General features: G+C 41.2%; 1 long non-coding RNA gene across 7 annotated transcripts in view; it reads right to left on the bottom strand.

Moving 5' to 3' along the window:
• LOC122909049 overlaps positions 1–15068 on the bottom strand; it is a 139438-nt gene extending 124370 nt beyond the window's left edge. For 4 of the 7 annotated variants that reach the window (XR_006385076.1, XR_006385073.1, XR_006385074.1 and 1 more), the window contains exons 1-2: positions 14931–15063; positions 6353–6408 (exon numbers count right to left, since the gene is read on the bottom strand). This is a non-coding gene — a long non-coding RNA (uncharacterized LOC122909049). Of the gene's footprint in view, positions 1–6352; positions 6409–14930 lie in introns of all 7 variants that reach the window. The other 3 variants (XR_006385075.1, XR_006385070.1, XR_006385072.1) reach the window with 3 other exon arrangements.
• Positions 15069–17262: the final 2194 nt, after the last annotated feature.

The raw sequence follows: 17262 nt of genomic DNA, 5'->3' as shown, positions 1-17262 counted from the left end.
AGATTCCTGAGCCACCCAAATTGTGAGATAAAAATGCTGTTTGGAGTAGCTAAGTTTTTGAGCAATTTGTTATGTATTTGTTATGATTAATATATTGGGGAAAGATAAAGATAATTTAATCAACTTGTTAAATCCTTCTTCTCAGAGAACATGGAAGGAATATTGTCTTGTTTAATGAAATTAACATTCCTGATACTGTTGAAAATCCATTTCCCTGTTTCTCTTTATGTTCTGATACAGGGCTCTGGGATACTCATGAATTAGCATAATATTTACAATGCTTGCCCTTAGTAGTTGATGAGCAATTCATAATATTAAAGAATTTGCCTTGTTCTTAAATCTGTTTTGTATATGGGTTTAGGTGAAACATATGAAACATGATAAACTCATTTTCATCATAAACCAGACAGATATTGAATGTTAGAATTAGGAAATTTTACTTTCTAAAAAACATTTTAAAAGATTTTCTTCTGTATTCAGTAATATTTTTTAAAATTCAACTTTAAGTAAATTTCAGTGTAAAATCAATGTTCATGATTTCTGATTGTATTTTGCTTATCAAAGTAGTATATATTTTAATATTTTGAATAAAATATCTTTTTAAAAGCACTTGCATAATTTTATTTTTAAAAGTTTTACATTTATTTTACTTTTTTGATGAAATAATATTTAAATTTGTTTATTTGGGGGTACCTAGGTGGCTCAGTGGATTAAAGCCTCTACCTTCGGCTCAGGTCATGGTCCCAGGGTCCTGGGGTCAAGCCCCGCATCCGGCTCTCTGCTCAGCGGATCCTGCTTCCCCCTTCTCTCTACCTGCCTCTCTGCTTACTTGTGATCTCTGTCTGTCAAATAAATAAATAAAATCTTTTTAAAAATGCTTGTTTAATTGCAATACAATTACATTTAATTTTTGATACTATAGATGCTTAAAACAAAATTGTGTTGGGGCGCCTGGGTGGCTCAGTCACTTTAGACTCCGACTCATGATTTTGGCTTAGGTTATGATCTCATGGACGGTAGGATGGAGCCCTACTTTTAGCTCTGGTCTTCGTCTCAGTGGGGAGTCTACTTCAGATTCTCTCTTTCCCTCTGCCTCTACCACTTCTCCTGCTTGAATGAGCACTCTCTTTTTCCTTCGCTCTCTCAAATAAATAAATCTTTAAAAAATTACGTCAAAATTTGATTACTTACAAAGAGATTTTGCCAAGATAAAGAAAAATATGACAAATTTGATGGAATAAACATATCAAATATTATGAATTACATATATCTTGATTTTATCATTCATTTAAACATGGCTAGCTGATCAATAAAACACACAAAAACACATATCGATAATTAAATCCAATCATGCTTGATATTATCTGTCATATAAAAACCGTAACTTTATATATAACTTTCAAATTTGTCATTACAAAGATGTGTTTCAGAGTAAGAGGATGGAATATACCTTAATTAAATTTGTTATTTTGATTTATAATTTTGGAATATTTAGCTATAATAGTATGTGGATATCACTGGTACTCTTGCAAATATTAGGGATAGGCCCTTTCTGACAACTCTATTTAATATTTCAATGTCATCCCTATCCTCCATGTATACTCCTTCACCTTCCTACATTTACTTTTCTTTAAAGCCCTTATCAATATTTCACATACCATACATTTTGCTATACATTTTACTCTTTATTTATTGTAGCTTTTTTTTTTTTTTTTGGATAAGAGGAGGTTTTTTTTTGTTGTTGTTGTTGTTTTCAGTCCTATATTCTCAGGACATAGAACAATGTCTGGAACATACTTGGTACTCAGTGAATTCACATATTCATTCATTCTTCAATCAAGAAAGTATTTATTGGATATCCCTTATGCTTCAGACACTGCTGAATTCTATTCATTAGCACGAGAAGTAAAGATAAAAAAAGACATGAGAAGTTGTACTGTGCTTTTAATCAGAGAAGTAAATGAATGAGGTTATCTCATCCCAGGGCTACACAGTTTTCTTCAAAGGCATAGAGTATAAGCCACCAATCACTCCCATTTCCCACTAGGGGATCCCGTTCAACCACTGGTTTCAATTTTAAAATCACAACGTTATTTCTTTGTCACCTGTTTTAGAATACAAGAAGTGACTCATAAATTATTTAATCTCTCTTGGCAGAAAGGTTGTTTCTGGGTTCACATAGTTAATTGTTGCTCAGGAATCATCCCACAGTATAGATGGATGTGAACCAGCCTTAAGTGGTAAGTCTCACTTTTAGGCTACAAAGGCTTTTATGTGGCCAAATTCTTTTTCCCCCTACAAAGTGAATTCACACACACACACCGCAGACATCAAAGACTATCTGCAATTAAGCAACATCTTATTGTAAGGCTACTCATGTACTTTTGTGAAACAAAATAAAAACAGCTTGGTTCTGAAGCTAAGTACAATTTGGTCATTATCTCCTGTCTTTATAGCAATACAAGTAGTGTTGCTTTTAAAAACAACAAACAAACTTAGAATCCAGAGTTTTATTTTCTGCTTTGCCACTGTTAGCTATGTGACCTTGAGAAAGTCACTAGAGGTTATGTATGCCCCATAAATGGTAAAAATTTCAAGAGCTTTTAAAATTGAGATTATATATTTACAAATTAATCAGTTGTACTTTTAATTGAATATGTCATATATTTAACAGATTTATGATTCAATATATTTATAATTTATATTCAGTATATTTATTTTACAAATGTATTTCCTACCTTATGAACAGAAAGGAAAGAGGAAAGATACAAGGAAAGCCAAGTCTGTGTAAAAAATGAGAATTGCTTGTTTAATCCATATTGATTGATAGTAAATCAAATAGATGAGAGGAAAAAGCCAATCTAATTCTGTATTTAATTGTTCATTCAGTTTAGTCAAATATCATTTGACCCCCACGTATGGACACATCAAAGACCATCTGCCACGAAGTCTGTTCAATTCCCTGATTGCCAGTAGTGCTGGGCAAGAGCCTCTGCCCAAGGACAGAAATATGTGCGAAGAAGGGATTTGAGAGTCTGATGGTTAATCAAAGGCCCAGATGGATGTGCAAGGGTTTTCAACTTAGATTGTTTATAACAGCAAGAAATGGGAAATAAACTAACCACCTATTAAAAGGAATCAGTTAAATACAATGTAATACTGAGATATATCCATATAGGGGGATCATTGAGGATGATGTGATGGAAATGAAAGTGTTTAGATGGAAAGATGCTTAGGATATATTAGATGTTTACAAATTAATGTGAACGGGGGTATAGCTGATGCGATTCTGTCTTCATAGTAAAAATATTATATAAGAATATACGCAAATGTATTTCCTTTCTCTCTTCCTCTACCTCATTCTCTTTATCTACTTCCTCCTTTTTGCATGTGTGCGCACACTCACACATCTACAGAGATACACAGAAATCTTTACAGCATTTATCATTGGTTGGTGGAACTATGGATGATTTTAACCTTTTTTCCTTATGCCTATACTGATGCCATTTTAAAATAATGAATACTATTATTTGTACACTAATATTTAAATGATAAACAAATAATAAAAGCAGTCAATTGCTCTGCCCCCTGGCTTTGAAATTTGAGAAATCTTTAGAGTTTTCCAGATCAAGACTTGCAGTCCTAACAGAGAAGAACTGATTCAGCCTTTCTTGCCATTAAGGCATGACCACTTAGGGATTCTCCTGACAATCTGGTTATTGGAGAAGTTCAATATTAGCTATATAATAATTATTCCTTAGTTTGACATCTTGTTGAATGATTCAAAACACCATTCATGCCTCATTCCTTGATTCAACCATCTAATAAATATTTATTAGACACAAAGCATGTATTTTATATCATTTTATTATTTTCATTAATTATATAGTAATATTAACTATCCATTATTTGATGATTATCATATGATCATTATGTATTGAACACCAAGCCTGTTAATACCATTATGTATTAAACATAAGCCTGTTCCTATGCTGAGCAATAGCGCTATAAGAGGTGAAAAAAAAAAAGAAAGAAACAACTAGGCACAACTAGGCACAGTCCTTTCTTCCATGAGAAGCTAAGAACGTCATTCCCCATTTTGAAAAAGATGAAACTACAGCACAGAAAGTTTAGGTGGGTGACCTGCTACATTGCTCAGCATTGAAAAGACCACAGATCTTCTAACTCTTATGCCAGGGCATTTTCCTGTATGCCGCATTTGAATAAAACATACCTAACCAAGATAAAACCCAAACAGTCAATTTTCTCCTTCTGTAAATTGGAACAAAATTAGGAAAATAGCAACAATAATCGTCATCCCAAAGTTTGCTGCCTAGTACATTATCAACAGTAGCCAGACTATGGAGAGAACCCAAATGTTCATCAGCTGAGGAATGGATACAGAAGTTCGCCACCCGAAACTAATTACTGTTAACAAAGTGGCATGCTAGAACCTTTTCTATACCTCTATATGGACAGTGTGTTTTTGTAAAAAAACAAGCAACCAATTAATTAATGAAAGGCATACAATGAAATATATATGAGTTCACCTTGTTTCCGTTAATTGTGAAACTGTTTTTATCATAAACAATCCACTTAATTTTTAAAACGCAATGAATTATTAATAATTCAAAAATAATGACATTCCTCATAAACAAGTTTCATATATAAATTATGAAATGTATCATTTCATTACTCATATTTTTACAATTAAGATGAAACATAAATATTACAAGCAATACAATATCTTCACCATAACTGGACTTATATTTGGCACCCAGCTTTCTCTCTACATTCTTCATGTTGACAAGGTTACAAGATCTTCATTCTTTTTAGGAATCAACTAATTTTGTAATAAAGAAGTCATATAGTTTAAAGAATTAAAACAGACCGCCATCTTCTCTCTTCTTTCCCGTCCCTTCCAGTGTTTCCTCAATGCTATTGACCTCACATCAAATAATAAAAGTCAAAGGTAGGTGCATGATAATTTGAGAAAAGTGACAAAAATATAACCCTTACTACCAAGGAGTATGTAACATGCATATTTATTTTTAAATGGCATCCGTATATAATATGTGTTTTAATGCAAGTTTTCTTAAAAAAAAGAGGTTTGCCTTGATGTTCTAAGACATACGGTAAACAGCGTGCGCACACGCGTGTACACACACACACACACACACACACAGAAACATGGAGGCCAGATTTCAGTTGAAGGTCACTTGGACCTTTAATAATAGGTACACCTGACTTAAACCATCTCTGGTTCCCTGGGTTAAGGAGGTACAGAGTCCTCACTGCATCGTTACGGTGGGCTCTGCTGGTAGAGTTTATAATCTCAGCCCCAAGACAACCTCCCATGACCTTGGACCTTGTATACTCTCTCTGTCCCGCTTCCACAACCACTTGATTTCAATCCCAGTTCATTTTTTTTAATCTCTAAAAGGAATTCAAACACATCAAACTATGCATGAGCATGACAGACTTTTCTGGGGAAGGACAGCATAGTTCAGAACGCCAAAGTAGGGCTTTGCTTTTCAGCAACAAAAGCAGCTTTTCAAGGAGCAAGTAAGCATCATTCCTCCATAGTGGCATTTCACCGGCCACACCAAGTCCCAGCCTCTCTCCATCTGTTTGGCTCCCGTCTTTCCTTCTCAGATTTCTTCCCCAGTCCCTCCCTCTGCACTACTCTGGCGTTCACATTCTATCTGCTATCACACAGAGCATCGCCTTCCTCATCCCACTCCTGTGGTCTTGGTATCTGGCCATATCCACGTCACACCCGGTGTCCTGTTTCACTCAGCCTTATCCAAGTATGTCCCAGATGAAGAGACTTCTCTCCCCAAAGACTACTGTTGTGCAAAAATTAAAAAAAAGAAGGAAAAGAAGGAAAGAAAAACATTTCTCTCTCTGCATAGATTTTGTCCCCTTTTCCTTCTGAGCTACATATTTCTGAAATCCAGGTGTGTGTGTGTGTGTGTGTGTGTGTATAGTAATAGTGAACTATTTTGACAAAAGAATATGGGTCTGGGCCTAGAAGGTAGTGGTAATGACTCAAATAACATTTTTCAAAAAGAAAAGTAAATTTGTTTTTGTCCTCCCTGCCTCAAATGACCTATGAGCTTTGTAGCAGGGGCAGGTTGGTTTCTGTCCCAGGAGGATAGTTACTTCTTACTTCAGAGGGTTATTAATGGGAGTCTTGTCGACTGCTGTCAATTGCAGACCATTGGGACAGGTCTGCTGTGGCCGCTGCATCTATACATACACGTTCAAACACTGTGCCTTGATGAAAATATGGGATCACTCGTTCTATGGTTCAGAGTTCCAGCTGCCTAATAACACAGGTCTGACTCACCTTAACGTGTCCATTTCAGAGAAGAAAGGGGAATGAACTTCAAGACAGTGAGGCTTCTGTAAAACAATCAGAAATTAATCATGCAGAAACTCATTTTTAAAATGTCAGAATAGATGGTGCAATCCTGTTGGAGGTCATCGAAAGGACGTGACTGCTGGTTGACCCACAGGCTGGATCCAGGCAATGGGAGACCCCTCCTCTGTCCTTGAAATGTACATTCTGCCCACCGTTTCCATGGTGGGAGCTGTTTCAAGGACATGGCCTTGAGAGAACAGTGGGGTGTGGAGACTACCTGCAAGGTACCCGCGACAGAGCACACGTAATGTGGTTAAAGCCTCTGCGTCAACTTTCAAGGCCCTGGCAGCGGGTAGGGACATTTACTCATCTTGTGGTCGCTCAAGACAAGTGTCATATGTAAGTTTCCAGACTTGTTCCACGTGCCGCCTACCAATCTGGAGCCACCAGCCTTTCTTCCATCTCTCCCTGCCCTTTGTGAACGGCGGCCAGTTTGTGAACCAGCAAATCCAAATGTGCCCAGAGCTGCTGCGAAGAGGTTTTGAATCTTTATTGGCAGGAAGTGGCTACCAGATAATTTGTGATGCTGACTATAGCACAGAAAACTACTGACGATATGGTCAGTGGAGTAAAGAGATGGAAAGCCAAGAGGTGAATGCTGTAAGAAATACTTAAAATGGTGAAAAAGCAATTTGCCGTACTCCTGAGCTAAGGTGGACCTCCTATGGCAAGCGCGATCTGTGCTGTAGCCACATTGCCTGGCCAGTTGTTCATGACATAGCTCATCAACGTCTGCAGCTTTGTGCCTGAGGGCTTATTTTCTCCAAACCACAGAAGACTGCTCTGTCCAGAAGCTTAAGTAGCAAGCGAGAAATGTCAGAAAATTCACAATCCCTAGGACCGGTGTTCAACCCATAACTCTCCGGAGTGAATGTAATTCCAAGGCATGTGTTCTCCAAGCCCCAGTGTTTTCTCATGGCATTAAGCTCCTGCTGCCCAAGTGATGGGTGACTCCCTTCCCTCTTTCACTTCCCCAAGCGCTGACTAGTGCTCCCTGCAACTCCCAGATAACTACTTACACTGAATTCTTGCCTTATGTCTGCTTCTAGGGAACCAAATTCTGGCACCCAAAATCAGACTTGGAAATCTGCTGGTCTCTGTACGTATTGTTAAGATTCCTTGTTGATGATCTTGGCTACTATAAGTGATTTGTCATTAGTCTTTGCCATTCCCATGTGCACTACCACATAGCCATGTTATGAAGAAGTGAAGTGGAAATTAGCTGCTGATGTCATTTTTTGTCACACTTGGCGTTTGGGTCTATGAACATTGTTGAGAGACTTCAGTGTTTAAACATACTCATTTTTGGTTATTTATTTCAGTGTCTGTGGATTTATAACTCTGGCAAGTGATTCATGTTTATTTTTAATGGCACATGTCCATCTTAAAGCTAAAATTTTAAAATGTTGACACATCCACATTGTGTAGAAAATGATCATTAACTTGTAACCAAGGTATGATCTCATATTATTTCTTTGCCCTTTTATTGACAAAAATACCTCCGTTTTTATTATTTTCTCCAAGAACAATTCATACATTTGGTTGGGATAAAAAAAATAATATATGGTAATAAAATAATAGTGATTTTTTTTTAAATTAAAAAGCTGTTAACTTTATGGTGCTCTTATAATCAATGATGTCTTAAAATTCAGGAAATGCATGCATATGTTGTGTTAGCAATATGGGCTCATGACAAAATTTCCTAAAATAAAACCCCAAAAGTATAAAGAAAAAAAGCCATAATCTCAACACTCAAATGTAAATAGTATTCTTATATTTTATTTATTTATTTTTAAAGATTTTATTTATCTGAGAGAGAGAGAGCATGGCAGAGGCAGAGGGAGAAGTAGGCTTCCCACTAAGAGCAGAGCCTGACATGGTAGTGCACATGGACATGGGGTCCAATCCTAGGACCCTGGGATCATGAACTGAGCCGGAGGCAGCTGCTTAACTGGCTAAGCCACCCAGGGGCCCCAACAGTATTAACATTTTAAAATATATTTCCAAACATCTCCGTTTCTGTGTTTATACTCTCATATCTTCATATACTTGTGTATAAATAAGATCATATCATAGTATTTTATTAAATACTCCATTACATAATAATGTTTCATGAATGTTTTTCCACTTGTTCAAAACGCCAATGTCTTCCTTGACAAGAACAGATGCTATGCAGAGGCTGACTCGTTGACCAGTGTATAGTAGTGACTGAGAGTACGTTCTGCTTTGAAGTAACCATCTTTGCCAACAGCATTTGAAATGCCCATCACTGTATTAAGTACTTTTAGTTGCTACTTCTTTGGAGAAGATTTTCCAAGCATGGACATGTAAATAATTCCCAAATTAACTCTCTAATGCTTCAATCCAGATGAGGAGAGCAGGACTGTAGAAAGGTAAAACAAACCTATCCTGAACTTTGGGGCAAGAAAGACAGGCTCAGGCAAGCCCCGCAACATGGAGGACTTAGGAAGCACGAAAAACACAAAGGTGGGACCATTCTTCCTCTAACTGACTGTGTGAGTTTGGGCAAATTTCTCAAATTTTCTGTACATTACAGTTTTATCTGCTGCACCTAGAGAAGACTGATTCCTTATGACCCTTTTGCTAGTCAAGATTTTATAAATTGATCAGTCTTTGAGTTCTGGCACACAGTAGTAGACATGTATATTTCTGTCTGACCTTCTTCTGTTGACACCACCCATCCCTTCCTTTTGGGGAACCACACCTTCCCCCACTATCCACCAGGAAACTTGTGTGCAGCTGACCCCACCTCTGGCTGCAGGGCTGGGGTATCAACCAGGCTTGGCCAGTCAGGACACCAAATCCCTTGAATCACAATGACTGGTTCAGAGGTTAACATATGATTCAAGTCAGCCTATGAGCACACTCCTTGGGACAGTCTCCACTTGGGTTGCAAATCTGGTAGAAGCTAAGTCTGAAGCTGCCAATTGGCGATGTTCTTTATTTCTTGGGGAGCTTATGAAGAAGGAAAAAAAAGCAATATGGAAATTACCCAGGAAAGTAGATGCTCTCTGAAGGGTTTTGACAAAGGAGGTGTCTAGGGGTTCCAAGAGCAACAGTGGCTCATGAACTACACGGTGGCAGTTATACAAAGTGGTAAATAGACTTCAGGGAAGCAGGACCCTGGGCAGAAACTTTCCAGCTTCAGTGATGATTCCTATATTTCAAGTCTGTCATGGAAGCAGAGATCCATCACTGAGGCTTGGATAAGGAGGATGTCAGTGCATTTGGGAACTGGCTATTAGAAGTCCAGCTCCTGCTGTCCAGACTCTATAGAAACCTCCCAGATTCTAGTGAGAGTTGGAGAGAAAGGAAAGGCTCTAAAGTGCCTGCATTTATATGTCTTCTCCATTTCAGTAAAAGCTTGATGTTAGACTTTAATTAAACTTTAAAAACTAGGAAAAATACAGAAATGTGATGTGTCTTGCACACCTGAATTGTTTAACTAGAACTCTGCCAGCTGGAGGGCATGCTCCTTTCCCTCTTTTCTCTACATTGCTTTGTTGACTCTGTACTGCCTGACACATTGTCCTGCATAAAGTAAATCTTAGGCAGGGTGTGTGTGTGTGTGTGTGTGTGTGTGTGTTTAAAGGAGAAGAGCTTTGCTATTGTTAGGAGCAAACTGCTATGGGGGTGTGGGGGTGAGGCAGAGGGATGGGTGTGACAAAACCAAGGTTTCTGCTTGATAGGGGAAAGGAGATGCTTGGCCTCTTTCTTAAAACATTTGTAGTATGCAGGCAAGGATGGTGGAAGAAAACATTGTGTGTCAGGAATCACAACACTGCAAGGTTCCAACAGCCTGGGGGAAGGAATTGTCTCTATAAGCTAGTGTGAACAGAGCTTGAAAGGAGTGGTGGGAAATGGGTTGGTTTTAAGGGATCTTGAAAGGTGTGCTAAGATGATGAACTTTATTCAGTAAGTAGCTGGAGTCCACGGGTGTTTCCTAAGGAGGGAGCCATTTGAATAATCTTTGGTTTACAATATCTCTGATCATGCCATTCAGGATAATGGTTCTTAAAGAGTGATCCCAGACCAGTGGTATTGACATCACCTGGGAACTTGTCTGAAATGCAGGTTCCTGGGCCACACCCAGACTTACCATCTGGGTATTTCAAAGTCCCTCAGGTGGTGATGATTCACACCCAAGAAGTAGTGTATGAAGGGCAAAGTGCCTTTCCTATGAGTCACCTGATGAAACATGAATTTATTGCCTTTTAGATGTTTTAAGCCAAAGGTAAGTCAGCCCATAGGGTACATAACAGGCTTCCCACCCCATAAGCAGAGAAAGTAGAATTTATTCCTTCATGTAAGGAACATATTAAAGTATGGCATTTTTCTCCCTCTTTACTAAATACCACACGAACTATACAAAACACACCCCAACCTCAACTATTTTCTGGAGAAATAAAATAAGAGACAGCAGCCTGGGGCTACAATGTAGACACAGTTTCCTCTCCTCCCCAGATTCTCCTGATTTCTAGCTAGCTAACAGGGTTTCACTGTATTAGCCCCTCCCTGCTCTAGAGGCAGGCGGATACCTTCGAGATACTGTTCATTCTTGTGGATGTCACACTCAAAGAGACACCAGCTTTGGATTTCTTCAGAGCTGGTTTCAAAGCTATTTCTCAAGACCTTCTCAAAATGTTCTTGATTTAATGCCCAGGAAATACTGGCAAGGATGAGAGGGCACATTCAGGAATGTTGGGACTGCCAGCAGGCAGGCAGGCTTAGCAGAAGACCCTTCTGTGAGTCCTGCCAAGCCTTAACCATGCTCTCTGGTGCACAGTGCTGTTGCTTTAGAGCCAGGAGCTGAAGTCCTCCGACACTGGGGGAATTATCCCGTGTTGTGGGAGTAAGACTGAGAAAAAGAGAGACTTGATTTCCTTGGTAAGAGTCAAACAGTGCTGTGGTCTCTGATCACCGTTTTTTCCAACTCAATGTCTTGTGCACATTTTGTTTCACAGATGTCTTGTGAATGCAGTCAGAAACTCCTGGAGTTTGGAGGGAAATCCTAGGCCAGGACAGACTCTCCTTACTTTCTTCCCTGATAGATGCTCCTCTGGTCCCTTGAACACTTCCAAAGATAGGCCTCCTATTATTTTGAACACTGTAAAGTATCAGAGTGTGAAAATGTCCATGGTGGTAGACCACCAAAGCAGGACGGCCAAAGAGTTACCCAAGGACCAGTCTTGAGGCACAAGGGATCATCCATTTTACCCTATGAAAGCGATAAGAGGCAGCCAGAATGATGGGGAACATTTCTTTAAAGAGGATTGGTGTTGCTATGCTGGAAGTCCCACCTCCCTCTGTAAAATGACATAAAATATTAGTGTCATTGAAGGGAAAGATTCTTGGCAGAGCCACTTATATTATGTGTTTAGACCAAGGTTTCAGAACCTCAGCACTAATGACATTTTGGGCTAGGTCATTCTCTGTTTTTCAGGCCTATGTGTGCATTGTTGGCTGTCTGGCAGTGTCCCCGGCCTCTCCTATAGATGCAATAGCCCCTGAACGTCAATGGTGATGATCAAAAACATCTCTGGGCATTCCCAATGTCCCCTGGAGGACAGAATTGCCCTTGGTTGAGAACCACTGAACTAGACTCCATTGTCTTTGAAAGTTATTATGCTCATGTATGTGGGGGGTGTGTGTGTATGTGATCTCTGAAAGTTATTGTGCTCATGTATGTGGGGTGTGTGTGTGTGTGTTAAAACAGCTACCTGCTTACAGACCAGGAAAATGAGGAGACATATCTTGACTTCATGATTCATGATTGAAAGACTTTGAAAAGCTGGTTGTTGGGTTGGAGCATCAAAGCTCACTTTGCTTTCTCTTCTGCAGTGCCCCCTTGGCCTCAAGCCCAATTCCTATGTGTTATTCCAGCCTTCACTCAGACATTCAGAACCACACTCTGGGAGGCACGGGAGCTGTGTGATCTATAGATGATACTGGTGGGAGTTGAGGACAGAAGAAGAGAGACTGTAGGGCCAGGCTTTCTGATGACAGGCAATGGTTTTCTCTAATGTGGGGGCTGAGTGTCACATTAGGGAAGTTTTTAACAGGAGACATTCTATGAGGACAACGTTGAAGGTTGGGCCTCCATTCAAGGGCCAGTTGTGGTAACTGGGGGCCTGGTGAAGAATTTAATTTTACTTTTTGCTGAATTATTTCTCCTTGAGTTATAGAAACTGTCAAATCCAAAGTTAACAGTAAGCGTTCTCAATAGTTCAGTTCTCATGGGTTACCCCGTCCTCTTAGGTCTAGTACCCTTACATGGTCTGTATGGTGGTGCTGCGGGAAATTAAGGAATGAGGCAGAAAGGGTTATGCTGATGAACAGGCCATCATCTATCAACTTCATACCCTACTTTCTTCCATGGCACTGGAGCTGAGACCTTATTTCTGCTTTTCCAGCTAGTTCCTTGTTAGCCTCTGACAACAGGGGTCCTAGAGGAATTCAGGGCAGATGCAAGGCTGGAGAAGGGAAGAAGAGCTTCCTTCTTTCTCTTTGCTGTCTCCTCTGTGTCACCTGGGCAATGACTCACCATCAGCAATGGTTGGCTTACATAGTAGCATTTGGGTTCCCTCTGCAAGTTTCCCCTATTTCCCTGAACCAGCACGTGGTGGAAACACTCCACCCTTACCAAAGATATGAGAACCTGCTGGCTGGTGCTGCTACCTTGGAGAACTGTCTTCTGAGTCTGTAGGGGACTTTCTCCAAGCTCAAAGGCCTTGGGGCTGGAGGCAGTGCCCCTCTTCAGAGCTCTGAACCCCAAGCTTCCAATAACCTAATTCCCTTGCTTTATCCCCCTAATCCTTGGGGGAGGGGCAGGGTAGGCAGCTGCTTCCTATGGTCACTGTATCTGCATGGCCCAGTTTCCCTTTTTGACTTTTTAGTCCTCTGTACAAATTTAACCAACTCCTTATATTACATTCTCTTTATTAAAGTGACTGGTATGGTTTCTATTTTGTGGGCTGGACCTCAACAGAGATAAGGGAACAAGGGTTTGTCTACATCATCTCTCTGATGGGACCAGCATGGTGACCGCAGTTCTGCCTTGGACCATACAGTAATTCAGAGTGTTTCCGGCAAGCCCAGCAGCAGAGCCTGCAAGGGCTTCAGAGATAGGCTGACAGTGACAGGAAGGAGCACGCGATGCCTAGAAACACCTGCCAAGTGGACAGACCGGGAGCACCCATGAAAAAATCCCCCTTCCATCCCAAACCTACAAGCATTTATAGGCTAGCTTCTCAAAACAAAATAGAATCTAACCAGGTAGGGAGGAAAATATGAGTACATCACATATACGGAGAGACAATATCTCATGAAACTTTGGTTCAGTTTTGTATATATGCATGCATGTGCATACTGGTAGGTAATATAAAGCAACTTTCCTACTGTGGGTTTGGGGGAAAAAAAAAAAGAGCAGAAGGGAGACTGACATTTAGGATTCATGTAAAATCATGAGACTTCTGTGCTTTTTTTAATTCCAAGACGACTGACATGGGCAAATGTCTGTACCAACATTCAGTCTCTCTTTTTTTTATTTTTTTTTAAGATTTTTATTTATTTGACAGAGAGAGAGAGAGCATACAAGCAGGGAGAAGCAGCCTTCCCTGTGGAGCAGGGAACCCGACACGGGACTCCATCCCAGGAATTCAAGATCATGACCTGAGCTGAAGGCAGCCACTTAATCAACTGAGCCACCCAGGCACCCCCAACATTCTTTCTTAAGGGCTCTTATACACTGAAAAGACTCTAGGTAGGTAATCCCAGGGCTCCCCCAAACCTGGGAAATGGGGGTCCCAGAAAGGCCCGAGGACATGTGGCCAGTCTATGGTCCCAGGACCCTGCCTCCATTTCCTGAGGCTGCTGTACCAACCCTGGCTTTCCTGAGCTCTTCGCACCCTCGCTCTGCACTGGAACCATCCCGAGCTCACCCCACCCCTTTTCACTAAAATGAGTGCACAGTCAGACCCCCCGCCCCCGACCCCGGCAGTAACTGAAACAAAGTTACATCAGCTTTTCAATTTAGAAAAAATGTCCTTTGAAATGCTTTAGGCCCGATGCTAAGTATCATAAAATTTCACCCTATCCAGTGTTTTCTGGACTTTTGGGATTAGTGTTCTCTTTCTTAAACTCACTCAAGCTGCACTCACCACCCCCCCCCACACACACATGCACACACACATGCAATTACGCACTCCTTCTGTTACAGCCCCAGGGGACAGGGGACAGTCCCAGGGGACAGGTATCTGAGGTTACAATGTAGGTGACCCCTCGGATACCAGCACCAGCCGGACAGCATCCCCTCACCTCAGGAGTCTGGGTTTTGTCTAAACCGAAGTGGCCATGTTTAGGCAAAAAACTGAGACGGAGGTCTCAGAATAAAAGGGCTTAGAGGAACCTAAAAATTGAGCATGGGCTATTCTAGAATTTATGTTAAAGGAATAGTATGACAAAAAGACTAGTGAAAACTTACCTACTTCTCAGGATCCTGGCTTCGGCTGTAGTGGGATAGCCCCACCTTCCAGCCCCCAGCGAGCTCTTCCCTGGGGCCACCTGCCCTGCTTTAGCAGCATCTGGCCCTGTGATTGTTGTGTGCATTCCTTGGAGAGCTTCTGTTCCTCCTTCGCATTCCATCACACACTTCACTGTGGGGCTGGGTTGCGCTATGGTGCTGAGCTTTGAGAAGCTCTTCAGGCTAAGGATAAGAAAAGAAATAGTTACCTTAAGTGTAATTAATGCGGGGCGCCTGGGTGGCTCAGTGGGTTAAAGCCTCTGCCTTCGGCTCAGGTCATGATCCCAGGGTCCTGGAATCGAGCCCCACATCGGGCTCTCTGCTCAGCAGGGAGCCTGCTTCCTTCTCTCTCTCTGCCTGCCTCTCTGCCTACTTGTGATCTCTGTCTGTCAAATAAATAAATAAAATCTTTTAAAAAAAAGTGTAATTAATGAAGGGCCCAGGAGATTCCACTCACAAAAGAATGCAGGGTGGGGGGGGGAGAGATTTGCCTGTGAATTCACTTTGTTCTTCGAGCCTCTCTAACCCTTCAGCAACTTTTAAAATTCCAATTCTGTGTTGAAACTTGGACGAGATACATAGGGATTACCTGATCTAACATTACAGGCAAGGAGAATAAGAACCAAGGCATTTAAATGACTTATCTGGGCTCATTTTAACTGGTTATCAGCAAAGCTATTTGACAGAGCATTGATTTCCAATAGATAATTTGTCTTAGGAACATCAAATATAATCCATTGTTAGGCAGCACACCACATGGCAGGAGGGCTGCAATCTCACAAGCGGCAATGTGGCATTGAACATTTAATTTAAGTTTGCATCAACTGGAAAGCCCCTAATGGAATATCTGGCTTCGGCTTCAAATGGCCTACCCCCACCATCGGCCACATTAATGAAAAGGGGCATTGTTACCCAAACAGGTTGAGACGCACAGCATCATTTCCTCGCTGAGGTGGTGGGCAAAGGGGCAATTGCGGATGCAGTTGTATTAGTATTAAAAACGGTATTTTCAAGAAGCGAAGATGAAGTTATAGAGCTTAAGTCCATATGATAGCTCATGAAATGGCATGCTCTCTGCTCCCTCTTTGGTATTTAACATGTGATGTCAATGTCACATGTGTGATTATGTTGCTCGGTTGGAGAAAGGAGATGCCACACTTATGAATCTCTAGCACAGGGCTTCTCAAACTTCAGTGTCTCCTGGAGATCCTGTTAAAAATGCAGGTTTGGATTCAGGAGGTCCAGGTAGGGCCTGAGATTCTGTTAGTGAGAAGTGCCCAGCTGATGGGGATGCTGCTGCTCCACAGCCCCACACTTTGAGTAACGCAGATCTAGAAGGATCATAGAGGAAGGTGGAAAGATTGCAGGCCCTAGAGACAAAACTATAGGCACCTTCTTTATACCACTCATCTCTGAGCAGCAGCTGTCTAAGGAATACAATGAGATAATAATAATGATACTTATTCCAGGCAACTGAGAAAATAACATGTGCAAGTGGTTTTGAAAAAAGCCAGGCTGTGTAATAGTGCTGCCTGCCCTGTATCCTGCCTAGCAGGATACCTTCCTGCTAGGTGCTCTGATCTGAAGTCTTAAGGGAAAATATGGTTACTAGGTTGAGAAAAGGTCCTCAGAAGAGCGCAGAGTGGATCTTTCTCCATCTGCCCTTATAATCAGATTTCCAGCAGCTCAGTGGAGAGACGGTGTCCTGCAGGAGGAAGCAGCTAATGTGTCAGCAAGTACAAGAACACTTTAACTCTCACGCGTCGTGTTCGGTCTTGTGGAGATTTAATTCAACTGGTGACATTCATAGGCTGTGCTATGAGAACAGCCGGGCAGTCAGGGCTCAGCGCGCTGTTTACTTGATCACGGACGCAGGACTCTGACGGGCTTTCCAGAGTTCAGTGGGTCTTGAAAAGCTGCCACCACGGGCTGTGCAAACACACAGTATGTCCAGGCGGACCTCTGTTTGCTTCATGGGACTCTCACAGCTGAGCAAACGCAAGGGCTCTGTTTCCCTTCTGTGGCAAACCAAGCAGGAAAGTGAATTCCTCCGGGCTAACCCACAAGATGCCTCTCTTAGGTAAATAGCAGATTTGTGAAAAGCTGTCTGTCCGCTCCTGACCTATTTACATCCCAGATAGCTTTCCAAGTGCATTTTCAGCTGTCAATGAAATGCTAAGTTAAAGGATAGATTTAGACAGTGGTCCCATTCATACCCCTTCTTCCTCCCCACTCACCTCCTACCCCTGACTAAACACTGGGATATCATCTGAATGGAGACAGTAAGATCACT

Source organism: Neovison vison, chromosome 6, assembly GCF_020171115.1.
Source record: "Neovison vison isolate M4711 chromosome 6, ASM_NN_V1, whole genome shotgun sequence".
Classification (NCBI taxonomy): domain Eukaryota; kingdom Metazoa; phylum Chordata; class Mammalia; order Carnivora; family Mustelidae; genus Neogale; species Neogale vison.
The sequence above is the reverse complement of the archived record's forward strand: the minus strand, read 5'-3'. Positions and strand labels throughout refer to the sequence as shown.